General features: G+C 49.1%; 1 long non-coding RNA gene across 2 annotated transcripts; it reads right to left on the bottom strand.

The window, feature by feature from the left end:
• Positions 1-442: 442 nt before the first annotated feature.
• On the bottom strand, positions 443-4,029 carry LOC107205791. Of its 2 annotated transcripts, XR_004498017.1 has the most exons (3): positions 3,796-4,029; positions 1,411-1,511; positions 443-943 (listed from the first exon to the last, which is right to left on the bottom strand). It is a non-coding gene; the product is annotated as an uncharacterized LOC107205791 (long non-coding RNA). The 2 variants fall into 2 exon arrangements; XR_001522132.2 differs by lacking the exon at positions 3,796-4,029 and having other exon boundaries at positions 1,411-1,787.
• Positions 4,030-16,344: the final 12,315 nt, after the last annotated feature.

The raw sequence follows: 16,344 nt of genomic DNA, 5'->3' as shown, positions 1-16,344 counted from the left end.
CTGGATACAAAGTAGGTATACATGAGTTAATCCTACCTTAGTGTCTGGCTTTTTTATGGAATTACTATTTAATTGCTCATGTTAAACCTGCCCAACAATACCATTTAGTGTTAGCAACACTAGTGTCGTATCTTCAAGGTGCTTTACAAGCGAGTTATGAAATGTGTAATCTGAGTGAAAACAAGCACCTTGGGCTGGGACCTGTGCTGTGTTTGACACAGCCTGGCATGCCTGCAGTGCTGTGCATGCTGGGATGAGGAGCCCTGTGATTCATGGCAGGGTAAAGTCAGTGAGAAGAACATGGAGAAATAATGTGGGATGGTGTTCTCTGAGGTATAAAAGATTAAGGCTCCATAAGACCTCTTCTGATGAATTTCAGAGCATGTGAAAGAGCCTCAAGTGATCAACAGGAGACTTGAAATAACTCTTCAAGTAACAGAGCTTGGTTTTGATACTGCATCTTCTTCTCTCCTTCCTCTAAGCACAAGACTGAAAGCTGGCAGTCAAAAGTCATAAATCAGTCAGAAATGTTTGTTTCACTTCGAGGATATGCATTACAGTAGCCATAACACAGGAATTTGGAAACCACAGCATAGCCCGAAGGCCTTCGCCTTCAGCTGTGTCCATGCAGCACCAGACAGCTGTGTCACTACACAAACACTAATTAATCCTCAATAAAACAAGTAAAAAAAGTACACAAAGAGCCATCATGGGTTAGTTTGTTGCCAGGATGGCAACAAAGCATGAACTGGACCAGGTGCTTGCCAAAGCAGGGCAGTCAAGTCATAGCCAGCTTTGATTGTTGCTTCTGCAAGTCACTGTGTTCTCAGGCTCCAGCTGAAATGACACCAAAAAAGGTGCAGGATTCACTTTGGCCTGGAAAAGAAAAATTTTCTTGCAGAAAACCAGGGCTCCAAATCTTGCAGAATTTCTTTAGGCAGATCTGTGGGTATAAAGAGAAGCTTGAGTAAGCAGGTACATTTGGCTGTGTAGCCTTCAAATACAGGCTCTCACTTGCTTCCCTCTTTTAAGGTGGTTGATGTTTTACCAGCACAGATTGAGGAAAAGCCCAGTGTATGGACACCGGCAGGAAGTGGCTTTTGGAAAGTTACATTTCCTTTGAATAGCTGGCTGACCTCTGGGTGTATAAAACAAAACTCAATCCCAATATTTGTATTTTCTTGCTTTGTGAAGTCTACAAATGAAAGATATCCAGTATCAAATGGGACAAATCTAAGGAATTCCTTCTTTTTCCTCCTCCAAAAACCCTACTCTGAGTTCTAAAAGAAGACTCCAAACTTATATTTACATAGATGACCCGCGTCTGTCTTCCAGAGTTTACAGCAGATGATGCTGTCCCTAAACTTGGGGAAAGTCTGGATATGGAAGAGAGGGGAAGATGGGTCATACCTGGGGGCTGTGCCTTAGGTGAGGGGAGCTCAGCTTGGCTGTGGAGGCTGTGCAGAGACTGCAGAGGTCTCCGATGATCTTCTAAATTTCATCTGGGGGTGCTGCACATTCATGACGAAGTATTTTATTTCTGTCAATTACCTGTAACCCTAAACGTTCCCAGACCAGAAAACGGTTCCTACAACACACAGGTTTTTCTTACTTCCAGCACAAGTCCTTACTCTAAAGCACATGGACACGGCGGGCCTGTGGCCCTGCCCGGCTGTTCACGAGGGGCGGGATGAACAGCGCCGTCCCGGTAAGCGCCGGGAGGGAAAACACCGGGAAACCCCGCACGCCAAAGCCAAGGCTGGTGAGCACAGGCGGCCGCGGGGATCCGGGACCATCCCCTCCTCTCGCCGGGCACCCCGAGACCGCGGCCGTGCCGGGGGTGNCCATCACCAGCGCGGGCTGGGGCACTCAGGACAGCTCTCCTGGACACATCAGATGGGACAGCAGGGTGGCAGCGCAGTGACAGAGCCCTGGTGGCACGAGGGAGCAGCACAGCACAGGCAGGAGGTGCCCAAGCTGTGACCCTGGCAGGCCGTGACTTGGCATTTTGAGGATTAGCTGGTACAACTTCAGGGGAAAAAAAAAAAATGGAAAAAAAGGGCTGGCAGAGCTGCTGGGGGCGTTTCTGCCGTGAAGAGGAACATCACATGCTCCAGCACATCTCGTTTTTTCTGCTCAGGTTTCAGTGCTGGGCTGTGGCAGCAGCATCCACACACGGAGGGCCGGGAAGGAGCCACCGGCAGCATCCGATGGATCGGCCCTGCAGAGAGCTCAGCTCTTGCCAAGCCTCTTTTCCCTTCCCATGGCCACTCCTGTCCTATCACAGATCCCCGTGTGCTTCTCCATGCCTGGAAATTCACTCCCTGGAGCAAACTGAAAAAGAAAGTCCCGGCTGACAGCATCCTGCTTTGATGCCACAGAAGAGGCCTCTCCCTTGGCAAAAGAGTCAAAACATCCCTGCCAGAGGTGCCTGCAGGGAGGGCAGGGGTGTGACACACACACTGTCCCCGACAGTGTGGGGTGGGAGAGGCTTTTGGGGTGATACCTTCCTTGTCGGGACATCTACCACTGCCAAAAACAGCGCTGAGGAGAGGAGCGTGACCAGACAAGCCAGCACCCATGGCTTTGCCAAAGCGCCCTGGCTGAGCCCGTGGATCCCCAAAACGCAGCTCCAGGATGGCCAAGAGAGGGGAGCCAGAGCAGCTTCCCCTGCAGGATTGTCCTGCTCAAGGTGGCAGGGATGTGACTGGGCCACGGAGGCAGCACCCACGAACGGAGCAGGGTCAGCTCCATATCTGGGACAGGAAGGGCCACACCTGGAGCACGCAAACACCCTGCCCAGGAGGAGGAGGAGGAGGAGGAGGAGGAGGTGGCAGTGCCTGGCATCCCTCCAGATTTCCCTCAGCCCCAGTGACCTTCTGACTCAGCGCAGGGAGAACCTACCCAGTGAACCGACACCAGCCCTCGGGGCTGGGGTGAGATCGTGCCAGGGGCTGCCGGATCCATCCTGCTGCCACCCCAGCGATGGCCACCGTGCCCCCTATGGCCACTGCCACCGTGGCTGCCACCTCCTTCCCCTGCTGCCACCATGGCCAGCAGCTCCACCCCAGCTGGCCACCACCATGGCCAGCACCTCTGTCCCTCCTGTGTCCTCTCTTTAGCCATGTCCATGGCCAGCACCTCAACTCCTGTTCAGCCACCACGGTGACTCCTCTTTGGCCACCTCCAGGGTCAGCAGCCTCACCCTCCTTGGCTTCCACTGTAACTTCTCCTCGGCCTCCGTGGCCACCACCTTGACCTCTCCTTCACCACCTCCATGGCCACTGCTGTGACTCCTCCTTGGCCACTGCCACAACCCCTCAGCGGCCACCCTGAGCCCTCCACAGCCACCGACTTACCCCTCCTTGGCGACTGCCTTGGCCACCACTGTGAACCCCACCCCAACACCTCCTCGCCCACTCCCACAGCCACCACTCGACGCTTTGCCATCACTGTGACACCACTGTGGCCACCACTGGGACCCCTCCTTAGCCACCACCTCGACACCTCTTTGAGCAGCTCCCTGAAATCTCCTCACCCACCTCCACTGTGGCCACCGCCGTGACCCCTCCTTAAGTGCCACCGTGGCCACCTCCCCTCCCGCTCCTCACCTGCTCCCTCCGTCCCTCCCGAGCTTCTGCCGTCCTTGGGCGGCCGCCGCCGGCCCCGGAGCCAGCTGAGCGCCCGGCGCAGCGAGTTCGCCCGGCCCTTCTTCCTCCGGGGGGGAACCTCGGGAGCCCCCACGGAGCCGCCGCCGCCCCGCTCCGGTGCCCGCGCCCTGCGCCGCGCCGGTACCTGCCGCTCTTTGTTCCCCGCCGCCGCCGCCTTTGTTCCCTCGGTGCCGGCTGCACCTTCGGCACCGCCCGCGCCCCCCGCGGGACATCGCTGCGCGGGGGGGCGCGGATGGACAGACCGCGCTCCCGGAGCGCGTCCCCCCCTCTCCCAGCGCTGCGAAAGCCGGGGAAAGGGGAGAGCACCGCGGCGGGGCAGCGGCGGGAGTTCGCCGGGCTGCGCGGGGGGAGCGCGGCGGGCTCGGCCGGCGGCGGGAGCGAGCTCGGAGCGAGCTTGGAGCGAACTCCCGCCCCCGCGGTCCTGCCCTGCCCTCCCGAGCGGGGGCCGCGCTGCCGGAGGAGCTCCGGCCGGAGCCGGCTTGTCCCGGGTCGGGGGAGCGCGCAAGGGGTGCGGGCAGGTGATCGGCGCTCCCCCGGGGAGTCGTGGGTACCGCTGGGAACGTCGGTGTCTCTTGGGTTGTGTGTTTGGAAACTGATGGTGCAAACTTACTCAGGCAAAGTTCTTGGGAAAAGGGAGCGACTGCTTTTCTGGGAGGGCCGCGGGAGGCACCGGCATCCTCCCTGCGCTGCCTTTTATTGCCGGTGCTGCTCCCCTGGCTGAAGCGCTGCCTGCTGAGGACTCGCGCGCTCTGGGCTTCCCGCTGCACATGGGTTCCTTTCTCTTTCCCGCCTCGCTGCCAGCCTCCCTCCTGCCTTCCCCTCCTTCCTCCCATCTTTCCAGGGCTCCTGGCAGCCGCCTGTTTCCTCTCGGAGCAGTTGTTAAGGATCTGTGTTATTCCAGCCCATGGGATGCCGCACGTGGGGCTCCCTGTCTGTAACTCGGTGCTGGCTTAGTGTCAGGTGCTCTGTGTGTGTGTTGATTTAAGGGAAGGCTCCTTGTCCTCCTTTCACCTCCAGAACAAAACCTGGGCTCAGTCCTATCCCTGTTGCTCCAAAACTGAATCGTGCTTCTTTATTTCTCCTGAGAGCTGCTGGAGGCATCAGGAAGTAGAGCAGGTGCACCCTCCTCAAGTTACTCAGAATCTATAGAGAGAAAACTTGGAGCAAGTTTTAGAGTTTTCTCTCAGCCTTTGTCATGTCTGTGACTCCGTGTTCCTCATGCCTCTGCTTTCCTCTTTCCCTGTGTCCCGCCTGTCCTCTCCCTCTCTTTCTGACCTTCCTGAGTTTTCCTCCCTCTCAGCTCGCAGGGTGATCTGTCCTTGCAGGACAGACAGACAAAGACATAAGTGCCACGTGCAAGTCCTGGCTCATTATTGTGACTGTTGGCCAAGTGAACAGAGCTGTAGCTTGGCGGACACGTCTGTTTACATCTCTGTGAAATGCAATTCCTGCAGAAGGAACATGCATGGCTGCTGGCCCCTGGTTAGCTGTGTCACGGTCGTCAGCCACTTCTGGGGGGGGCTTCATAGCTCTGAGAAGGAGCACGGTGGCAGCTGTTAACCCTGCTCACAATAACAGTATCTGCACACACAGCCACCTCACGCTGAAATCAGGGCAGCCTAAATAATTGATTTCTGAGGCGAGAGGCAGCATGTCATAGCAAGAGAGGATGGGGTGGTGTGGAGTGAGCAGGAGGTGGCAGGGGAGAGGAAACCCTGGCATCTGCAGGCGGTGGCAGTGGGGATGAGCTGAAGAGAGAGGGATGGGTGGTGACACTGGAATTTGGAGGTGAAACAACAGCAGTAACCACAATAATATGTCACCATGTACTGATATGTGCAGTGGCAATGTTTGAGCCCCCCTCATGTGAAATGCTGTACAAACACCTATTCAGAAGTAGATAAATTAACATTCATTCTTCCCTTCTTCCTATTGAAAGGTAATGAATGATAATTATCTTTTAAACTGAGTTTTCTATAGAAATTTATATTAAAGTTCCTTTATTTAAACAATTCCTTACAATTACCCTCAGGAAACTTTATTTTAAGTGTTGCTGATATCATACAGTGCTATGATTTGAGCATGGTGGTTTAACAGGGGCAAAGGAACTGTACTTTGATGCTCCTTGGGGGTTCCTTCCAACTCAGGATGTTGTATGATTGTGGATATTCTAAGAAAGGAGCTAATCTTTCTCCTATAAAAGGAGTCAGACTTTAAGTCAGACTAAAAGTTCAGTCAAGTAACTGAGAATTTTATTGGTGTCAGTAGCACTTGACCAGTCCTGTAGTGTGCCAGCTATTTCTTACTTATTTGTCAGGCAAAGATTTTAAGCACAGACACAATGAAGTAATTCAAGGAGCGGCAGGCATTGCTGGCTAATGATCTAATAGCTTGAAAATGCTTTATCTCCCCAGCTGCTAATTTTAAGTTTCATGGTGAAAGAGAAAGTAAGAAAGAAACCCCAACTGGTTACTGTTCCTTTGCAGTTTTTATCTGTGTGTTTTATGTTACTGTTTTTGGGAAAGATTGTTTGGGAGAAAATTGCATTGTTTCCTGGGAAAAACGGACCACAGTTTAGCCCATTTATTGAGGTCATGATGTATGTTGTAAAACTCTTTTACTTGTAATTATTCCATAAACAGTGAGTTCAGCTCTACTCAGTTTCCTCAACATCTGAATATAGAAAGGAACTAAAGAAATAGTCCCAAAGCGGTTATGAAGAAGCCCAGCTTGGGAGATCAGGTATAAAGAGCCTCATTCATTTTGGTTTATCTGTAGTACAGGGATATGCCCTTACTCCATGAATCATCTCCTGACATCTGTTTGCAGCGCTGTTTTCTTAGCAACTGCGCCTCTGTTTTAGATCTGGGCTCTCAATGGCCGGGTTTGTGCCGAAAGATGCGAAGAGACAATCCAAGCTCTTCCTAGTGAAGCTGTGCCTTTCAGCCCATTTAGCCAATTTATTTTCTTCCCTGAGGCGCAGTAAATACCGGTTTTAAAAGTCTACCAGCTGAGATGCTTTTTCTGTGTCAAAGCAGAGATGCTTATCTGTTGCTTACCACAACTGAAGTGTTTCCCCAATACGATCTGGCAGCGTGGGAGAGGATGGCCATGGGCTCTGTCCTGTTGAAAGGAAGAGTTGTGTGTGCACCACGCTTGCTCTACCTTTCCTGCAGGTTTTCCTGAGCTGTCGTGGTACTTCTAGATGTGGGAAAGGACGTGGTCTTGAAGGAATGCTCTCAGTGATGGCAAGGACCCACTCCTAGCAACGTGCCTGTTAGAACAAGTAGTTGGATTAGGCAGTGGGATTATAAGCAATGGGGAGTGTGGAGCACTGTATGAGTAATACTTTGGGATGGATCCATAAGCTGTGATTAAAGAGAAGGTGACATTCTATATGCCTCTCACCTAATCTTTCCTTCCTTGAATTTCTTCCCTGGACGGTTTGGCTGGAGGACTCCTGTAACTGAGGCAGAGGTGGCCATGTAGACACTGGCAGAGCAGGTTGATCTGATTTTGCTGTTTTTGCTCTCCAGAGGAGGGATCAAGACCTGGCTTGGGTCAGAGGGAGTTTTTTGCTTCAGCTGGTGTGGATGAATTGGTCAGGAGTGTAAATGTATGGAAGTACAACTAATATATCCATGTTAAGGGGCAGGCAATGTTCACCCCACTGCAGTTCCTGCTGGAGGAGCAGGAGCTTTTACCTGAAGTAGAATCTATAGCTACAGGACTATGAATCATAAAATACAATGTGTATTATCCCAAAGGACATGAATTTGACTGCCTTACCCTTCCTGGACTGACTTGCATCCTTCAGAGCATGAAGGGTGCCAGGAGCAAGCAGTCACTGTGCAGGATGAATGTATTTTGGCTTGGGGTAATGCTGACAGGGGAGAGACTTCTCATGTTTGGAGCATTTTCTTTGCAGAAGGATTATGGAGTGGAGATGGGAAGACTAAGTACTGTTGCTGAATACTGGCCAGCTTTCTGCCACCTTCATGGGTCACACAGGGCTCCTGGTGTTGGGGAGGGTACAAAGAAGACAGCCTCTGCAGATCACCTAAATGACAGTACAGCAGGAGGTGGAAAAATCTGCTTCTGTGGAGATGCAGAGGGACCAGGACAGGTACAGAAGAGGGAGTGGGGCTAAAAATTCTGTTTAGCCCAGCTTGTGTGCACAGCAGAAAGCTGTGTGAGGGAAAGAGCTGGTGCAGAACAGGCTGTTATCTCCCTACAGGAGGGGAAACGGGACGGAGCTTTGACTCCAGGCATAACTTCAGGCTTGTAGGGAGGCATGTTTGCTTTCTAACCTTCCTGCAGCCTGCTGATAACTCCCTGCACAATGCAGCTGCACAGATTGGCTCGAGAAGGTTTTTAAGGAACTGCTGACCCTGGTACAAGCACTCTTTGTGACCAGAGATGAGGAAGAAGAGAAAAGAATGGCATTAGTTATCTGAGCATTAAGACTTAGGCTGCAAGTTCTATCAAAGGAAATTACAATTAAAATGGAAAACAAAGCACTTGTAGTTACTTTCGTGGAAGTGTAAGGAGGAGGCAGGAATGTGGGGTTTGTGGGAAAAAGTTGTGCTTTCTGAATCTTCTGGCCTGTTGGTTGCCAGGAGAAAGACCAGGAGTTGGTAGATGGTGGAGCAAAGGGGTTAAACAGAGGGGGGAAGGAATGCACTGGACACCCCTTGGTCTGTGACACACAGCCGGTGTACATCCATCCATGAAGTGGTTGTAGAGAAGAGAAATGGGTTCTGTTCAATTTTCATTAGAGACCTCCGTGTTTTGTGGGTTTGTGTTGTTAATAACCACCTAAATGATGCAGGGAAAGGAATGAAAGCTGACTCACAAGAAGCACGTCCAGCTTCTTGGAGGCTCTTGAATCGTGAGCAATGTGCAGCTCAGCTTGCAGGAATATTTGGTGAAATATTCAAGTTCAATAACTGAATGAAATTCTTCTAGCTAAGACAAGCCCAAGGGTGAAGGTGTTTGTGTGTCATCTAGTTACAAGGTGTTTCTGGGGAAAGGAAGCACAGATCCCTTGGAGGGTGTTCTCGCTTCAGTGTAACCTGAGGGGATGCTGCTTTGTTTCCTTCCTTTTCCCCATCTTAAAAGGCCACGGTTCATCTTGCCAAACTATATAACATAACTATCTGCACGAGAAACAGTTCTCCAGACTCCTTTCATAGTCACTGGAGAGGAGCACACGCTTTTGAGCCATGATTCATCCACACTGAGTTGGACATCTAAAAATACATTGGACAAACTGCCCTAAAAGTGCCTGTTCCTCTCCATTGTTTCTGCTGAGCTCAAACAATGAGCACTTACAGAGGTATTGCTCCTCTGGCTGTTTAGTGTCAGGAGAGCTGAATCTCGGCCAAAGTGTCTCAAGTCCCCGCAGCGTGTCTAGGAGGGCTCTGAGTGTCCTCATTTCCACCAGGCTCAGTGTTGGTTGTGCAGTGTAAGGTGTTTGGCTGTACCTGAGACTGGGGAGCAGACAGCAACATCCACTTTAAATCCACCCTTCACCCCTGGTCAGTCCCTGGACTCGGACAAGCTTCGGGCTGGACCTGACAATCTGCTATAAATAAGAGGCCGAAGGGATTTGCAGAGTGGCGTTTTCAAGGTCTCACATCAGGTTAGTGGCAGAGGTGGAAGCAATGAGGACACTGTGGGCTCCCAGGGGTGTGCTCCTTCTCCTGCCCCAGCTCCTCGCAGCTGCCTTGCCATCTGCTGCACTCCCAGGGGCGAGGCTGGCACTGGCTCTCAGTGGTGGACAGCACCCTGTAGGTACTCACTTCATTTGGATGGAAACCTTTTGCAAAATGACTCATCCTCCTTTCCCTGTCCTTTCTCTTGCAAAAACCCATGGTTCAGGCACAATGCTGATGTATTGTACACCCACGAGGTTGCTGTGGGTGACTGTGTGGGTGCTCTCAGTCACAAGCACCTAAACCTTGGGGTAAATGTGCAACCATTTATGCTGCCCAGGACAGCAGGTGTGGCTGTTCCCTGGTGGCTGGGTGATGTGTGGAAACTCTTTAAACAGACACATCCAAGTGTGCAATAGATAATATCTACATGCAAACCTCAGGGAGCCATCCGGGGAGCCACACCCTGGTCACCTCTGAGGTGCTGCTGCCACCATTGTGTTGTTTAGCAGCATGGAAAAGAAATCACCAGCTCTTGTAGCAAAAGCCTATCTGTGCTGGTAAATCAGGTAGGCTAAGGAAAAAATTCCTGCAGTGTGGAGAACTAGTTCACAGAAGAAAGACTTGTTTTTCTAAATGAGCTAAATGTTGAGGGAATGACTTTGCTGAAGAAATTTGCTTGTGTAGCAAAGATATGAAGCACAGGCAGGTACTGAGTGTTAAATGGATCCTGTGCACCTCTGCTTCTAGACAAATACCAGACTATTCTATCTTTCTTGATACATGAGAAAGAATATGATAGCCATGAAATAGAAAGAATGTGTTGTCTGAGCCAGAATTTGATTCCTGAAGTTCTTCTTAGGGGGTCTGTGGGTGAACTCTAGGAGGTGAAGCAGATTGCAGTTTGACCCCAGAAAGAACAACTGGTGAGAGGAGGGAAAGAGCAAATTATTAAATAAGAGCTGGGAGAAAAGCCAGTCTCCAAAAATAAACTTTGAAGATCAATTCCAGGTATTTCCTGGCATTGTCCTTCTGTTTCTTCAACTGCTCAGACTGTAACAAGTGGTTTTACAGTTAGGAGGCTGACAGGTTTAAGGTTGTTTGGTAGGTTTGTTGATTTTTTTTTAAAGAAAAAGAGAGTATGATAAACTGTGTGCAGTGTTGTTTCTTATGCAAAACTGGGTGGAATGCTGGTGACGAAATACCCCTGGGATGGAGAAAGCAGAGCTTGTTATTGGAAGAGGGAATCTGGAGCAGGACCGGCTTCATTTTGGAGAAGTGAAAAGTCTGGATTTTCTTCCCAATTACATGTCCAGGTCACCTCAGGAGTTCCTAAGGGGGTGGAAGTGGGTATCTGTGCAATTTAGTGTGAGCAAACAGTGTTCCTGCAGAGCAATTGTGCCTTCCTGGTGCTGTGGGTAGCCTTGGAATGGCTTTACTGATAATGTTGGTGAGTGAAGGCATCACCTTTGCAGAGCTCAGAGGTGACTCTAAATCTGTTTCTTCTTGCAAAAATTCTGTGAGAAGCCAGTCCAGGAGTTCACTGTACTGAAAGCCAGTGTGTGGATTGTGAGGAAATTGAAGCATATCCTGTTGCAAGGGCTTGTGTTGGTGATCACACGCCATCTCTCTGCTGGGGTTTTGTTCTGAATGGTGATTCTGAGAGGTGTGTCCCTAAAATCTACAGACAAGACTCAGTGGGCTGGAGTTGGCTCGGGCTGGGTTGGCTCATGTCTTACCTCACCTGCTTGGCCCCGGCCGTGCTGCCTGGCCCGGGACAGGATGGTGCAGCGGCTCTGCTTACACAACACAGCCTCTGGTGCTTGACTGGACTTGTCTGTAAGTAACTTCTGTGTCAGTAATGCCGGTGCCTTTCAGCGAGGGAGATGCATGGGGCTCACGGGCATCTGTCCTGGTTTGTGTGCGTTGTTAAGAAATCCTGATTCTCAGAGAAAACAGCCTGGACACCCTGTGATTCAGACTTGGATGGGAAGACTGTTGTCACCCTGAGTGTGCAGAAGTGGAATGCATGATATAAGTAAGGCATTCTTTAATCTGGGCTGTTTCTAATTTGGAGTACTTGGCTTTGCAATTGCACCTGTATTTTTTTTTATTTTGTTTAGCAAGAACAGTTTATTCTACCAGTTTACTGTGCGACACCAAGTTCTTTCTCTTGGGTTGTCTATGACCCCTTTGGCTGTTTGATCTTCTCTGGCATCAGTAATCAGTGATCTTCACTGGCAGGAGGAACAGTGATTGCCAGGTTTTCACTGCACGCAAAAAGTTACTCTACAAGCTTGAAACAATACAATAAATCAGAGATTTAGGTTTGTGGGGTTTTTTTCTTTCCCCTGAAGCAGCTAATTATTTAAATGCAAAGACAAAGATATTTTATTTGTCTTATGTAGTAAAGGAAAGTGCTTTTCTTAGTGGAGAAGGTCCTGCACTGCCAGTGTGGGAGACACCACTGTTGAGGGGCCCCTTTATGCGTGCAGAACTAGCACAGGCATGCGAACGTGCAGGCTGTGCTTGTATAAAGGCTCCTCTGCCCACAGTCCTCCAAGTACGTGGGACAGAAGGCATAAAACAAACAAGACCCTGAACTAACACTTTAAAGGGAATTTTCAACTGGAAGAATTAAAGGGGCATGAGATACTCATTCTTTGGAGAGGCAGCCCCTCCAAGTCAGAGGAGAGGTGTGCTGGGGAGGCTTGCATCGCTGTAGCCTTGATTGGATACGCTTGAGAGAGAAGCTGATGAATTCACAGCTGACAGGCTAGGGCCCATCATTTAAATTGTAATTTGCCCTTCAAATTCGGCAAGCTTCGTTTTCCATTTCCTTAACAAACCTCTCTTTTGTGTTTTCCTTCTGGCTGCGTAAAACAGTGAGCGCTGCTGGAGAGAGTTACTTGCAGTAGATTCCTTTTCTCTGCTATATTTAGTGGTCACAAGTTTGTGATCCTTGCAGGAATACTGCCAAGGCAGATGAATTTAGCTTGAGACATGCCCTTTCTCTTTTGGCTCCCAAATCCACGGTGTAATTCACTTTCCTCCCCTTTCCTGGTACCGTCAATGGCTCTGTCTGCGAGGTCTGTTGTGCAAACATTGCCCTGCTGCTTCCAGGGATTCTGCTCAGTCAGAACAAGTCCCTGCTTTAGTGGAAGCTCCTGTGTTCAGATTGCCACTATCCCTAGTGCCTTTCTGTTTTCCTAACTTCCTGAAATCGCAGATTACTGCTCTTCAGGAACGTCTTTCTGAACAGTGTTATGATTTAATTTAGAAACTCCAGGTGTTTTATTACTTAGAAGAGCTTTGCCCAACAGAATAATGTGTTTATTAACCATCTGACTGTTTCCTTTATTTGGGGAAAAAGGGAATTGGGAAGGTAGTGGGAAGGAAATGTTTGTATTCCTTCAAAGGCAGACTATTACTAGGACCCTCTTTCTCATTAATATCATGCCATTAATGCCAAGCAGGTGTAGCTGTTATAAATTGCTATTTTAAATATATTTAAATATTAAACACTTTAAATAAATACACTTTACCATGTAAAGTGGTTCCAGTGTGCCTGGGAGTCTGTATTAAAACACTGACGTTCAGTTGCAATCCAAGGGAGGGAAGGCAACACTTGTAAATAAGAACAACTTGTTGCAATGCTTCTTGCTGAGTTAGCGTAGGCAGCACTGCCCAGCTTGTTCTGATCAGGCATGAGAGCTAAAACTGATTGCAGGCCCTTCCTGCCTCCTTCCCATCCCTTCCCTGCTGTACAGTCTGACTGGGGGCCAGGAAGGCCAAGGAGGGCTGTGAGCAGCAGAGCTGTGTGCGCCTCTGCGAGCCGCACAGCCAAAGGTCGGAGGTCTGTCTGTCTGTCCGTCTGTCCGTCTGCGGCGCTGCCTGGCCGCGCTGTGCCCTTCCCCTTTCCAGAGGTGGCCAGGGACAGCGTGGCTGCTCCGTGCTGTGCCTGCCTACAGCCTGAGCCCAGGGACAGACAGCCAGTCTGTCCCACAGTCTGTCGTGGGAAAAGGGAGAAAGCCTCGTAGGAGTGAAATGACGGCGATTGTCATCCTGCTGCCCGCTCTCCCAGTTCACCCTGCGCGTAGGAGGAGATCGTGTTTGTGCGCTGGATGCGATTCCCAGGTACAGCGTGGATCTGGAGCCAGCCCATGTTTCCCATGTTGTTTTTGTGATAACCCTTCCCCGCAGCCCCGTTATCTGCGGGAAGCGGCCTTGGGCTGCTCTGGCTGGTGGGGGAGTGTGAAATCAACCCCTGCTCTGGAAAAGCTTTTCCATTCCGGCCTCACAGCAGCACACTGTTCAAATGACATGGCTTTTTTTGGACATAATTGGAGGCTTCTGGGTATTGCACAGGTAGTTTGGGCCAGGGTGCACTGATGGGCTTTGTGTTTTGGAGATTGAATTGTCACCCAAGACCCTGACATTGATGGAGGCATGAAGTCACTGTGGTGTTTTTGGCTTCCTGCATAGCAGCGGACCCTGGGGTGATCGAGACGTATGGCATCAGCCTCCTGAGCCTCCAGGCACTCAACAGTCCTCTTTTTCACCTTAATAACTGTGGCTTTTAAGTCCTGAGCAGTTCTTGTGTTTATTAACAACATGGAAAATCTTGGAAACCAGTTGAAAACCGAATTGTTTCTGCAATTTTAGTCAGTGTGCTTTGGCACTGCCTTCCCACTTGGGAACAGATAAATGTGAGAGAGGCTCTTATTCTGAGGGCAAGTAATTGCATCGTGCACCTCTATGGGTCAACCTTTGTGACTGTGTGAACAAGGCTTAGCTCTGTTAATAAAAGCATTTCTCTGTGTGTGTTAACATCAGCATGGAGTTAGTGCGGTTTTCAAACTGTGTAATTGTACCAGGATGACTGATATATTACCACCCCCCAAAAGAGAAAAGGTCAAGAAAGACACTTAGCTAACAGTGTTTTAAAATTGATTAACACAATGAGAAGATCCATTGTGCTTCTGTAACAGGAAGTGTTACTGAGGTGTAAATCAAAGACAAACCAGCAACATTTGCTGGCCTTAAAAATGGTGTGGCTTTTGTATACTCATATGCTTCTCCTGGCTGGTTTTCAGAAACTATAAATAGATCACTGGGAAGTCTCTGGATAACAAAAATGTACTGCTGCTGCGTGTCATAAATAAACTTATAAAAGCTGCCTTGGTCTTGCAGTTCTTCTTCTTTGGAGGAGTCCTTACTTTCCACTTGGTTCCAGAGCATCAGGTCACATGAGACAAGATAATTTTTGTGGCAGTGAGGTGAAGCTTCATGTCCAGCTCTGAATCTCCTGAAGATCTTACGTTCTCTGGGCTTGGTGTCTTGCAGATCTATCTAATGCCCTGTTGGCTTGGTTCTACTTGAGCAGAGTTGTTCAGTCTTTTTTCCAAGCTTTTATTTTTTTGATTCCTTCATGTCCAGCTTCTGATAGCATAGGAGTACCCAAGGGCAGGTTTATTTCAACTTCATTTCAGGCAGTGCAGAGTCTCTCTGTTGCCACATGCACTAATACCACTTACTAAAAGACTGGCTGATACCCATCTGACTGCTGTTGGGTGTTATGTAGGATCAGCAGGCTATAGCCTCTTTTCTGTATCACCTTCAGAGGGATGGAAAACTAATGGAAGCACTTCTCTTCCTCCAGGGAAGCACAGAGAATATGTCATTATTACATACTGGATGATGACAAATTTTTTTTTTTTTTCCTGCCAGATACAGAGAAGTTGTCAGTTCCTCCAGAGGGGAAGTCGAGGTAGATCTGTCAAAGATGCTGTCCTGATTTTTGTCTCCTGAGGATCTGGCTTTGAAGGGAGGAGGATCAGCATGTTTTCTTTGTGATCACATTCCAGCTGGGAACGTGATACAATCTGAGATGGCCCAGAAGAGCGATGTTGGCAAGTGCTTTAAAGGTGGAAGGGATAAACTTCAGTTTGGTGTAGGAGCTTAAAAAAAAAAAAACAAACAACAAAAGAGTGCTTAAATGGAAAGGTGATAGAAAATGGATCCTTTAAACAGACTTTTTTTCCCCACCACTGAGAGAAAACATGGTGAAACCATTGTAAGTGAAGTCTTGAGGAGAAAGTAGGACCATCAGACTGAAGTGCTTTGTGAACTTCTCAGGCTTAACAGAGGTGTGAGTACAATCAGAAGTGATGGGAAAATATTATAAAAGAGTAAAAACCAAACCAACTTGATATGGAGTTTCCTGTGGTAATTATTTAGGTCATGGGGTCATGATTTGAATGCCAACAATTTGCCTTGGGGAGGCTTGGTCAAATTTACAGAAAGATAGCTTACCAAAAAAAGGTGGCTCAGTAGCACTTTGCAAGGCTCAAGACTCACACCTCCGAATGTTGCTTCTTTCTGAATCTAAAATAAACAGAGATCTTTGTTAATAGCCAAAAAGGAAAGGGCCTTCAGTTGGTCAGCACTGTGGAGCTCTACTGCCTTTGGATTGGTTCACCAAAGATGAAAATCTGCCGTTTCTGTACATGATGTTGGCTTGGCTCAGTGCATGAGTAATAATAATCTGTTGCTAGGAACAGACTTCAGTTTACATGGAGAGGCCTCTGTGGAGGGCAGGTCTTTGAGTCCCTGAGTGGGTCATAAATAATCAGTGGCGCTTCAAAGGAGGAAAAGTAAAAACAAGCAGTTGGAGATGCCATGAAAAGATGTCTGCAATTCATATTGCAGCACCAGTGGAAAGCATGTAGCCAACATAATTGGGAAAGTGTGGGGCATGGATCTCCAAAGGCAAAACCAATGAAGCAGGGATTTACAAACAGTGGGTTATAATGTTCAGCTACCTCTAGCTGGGCTTGTTTGCAAGGTTTCTGCTGGTTTCAGCTTTAAGGAGTGCAAAATGGAGCTAATTTCATGGCATATGATTTTTCAAGATTGGCCCCTGTGGAGGGCCGTGAGGGTACATCTGTGCAGGGACTTGCACAAATTAGCTGGGAACTCGGGGGCTAAAAAATACTCTTACCTGGGACAATGTG

Source organism: Parus major, chromosome 5 (assembly GCF_001522545.3).
Source record: "Parus major isolate Abel chromosome 5, Parus_major1.1, whole genome shotgun sequence".
Taxonomy (NCBI): Eukaryota; Metazoa; Chordata; class Aves; order Passeriformes; family Paridae; genus Parus; species Parus major.
The sequence above is the reverse complement of the archived record's forward strand: the minus strand, read 5'-3'. Positions and strand labels throughout refer to the sequence as shown.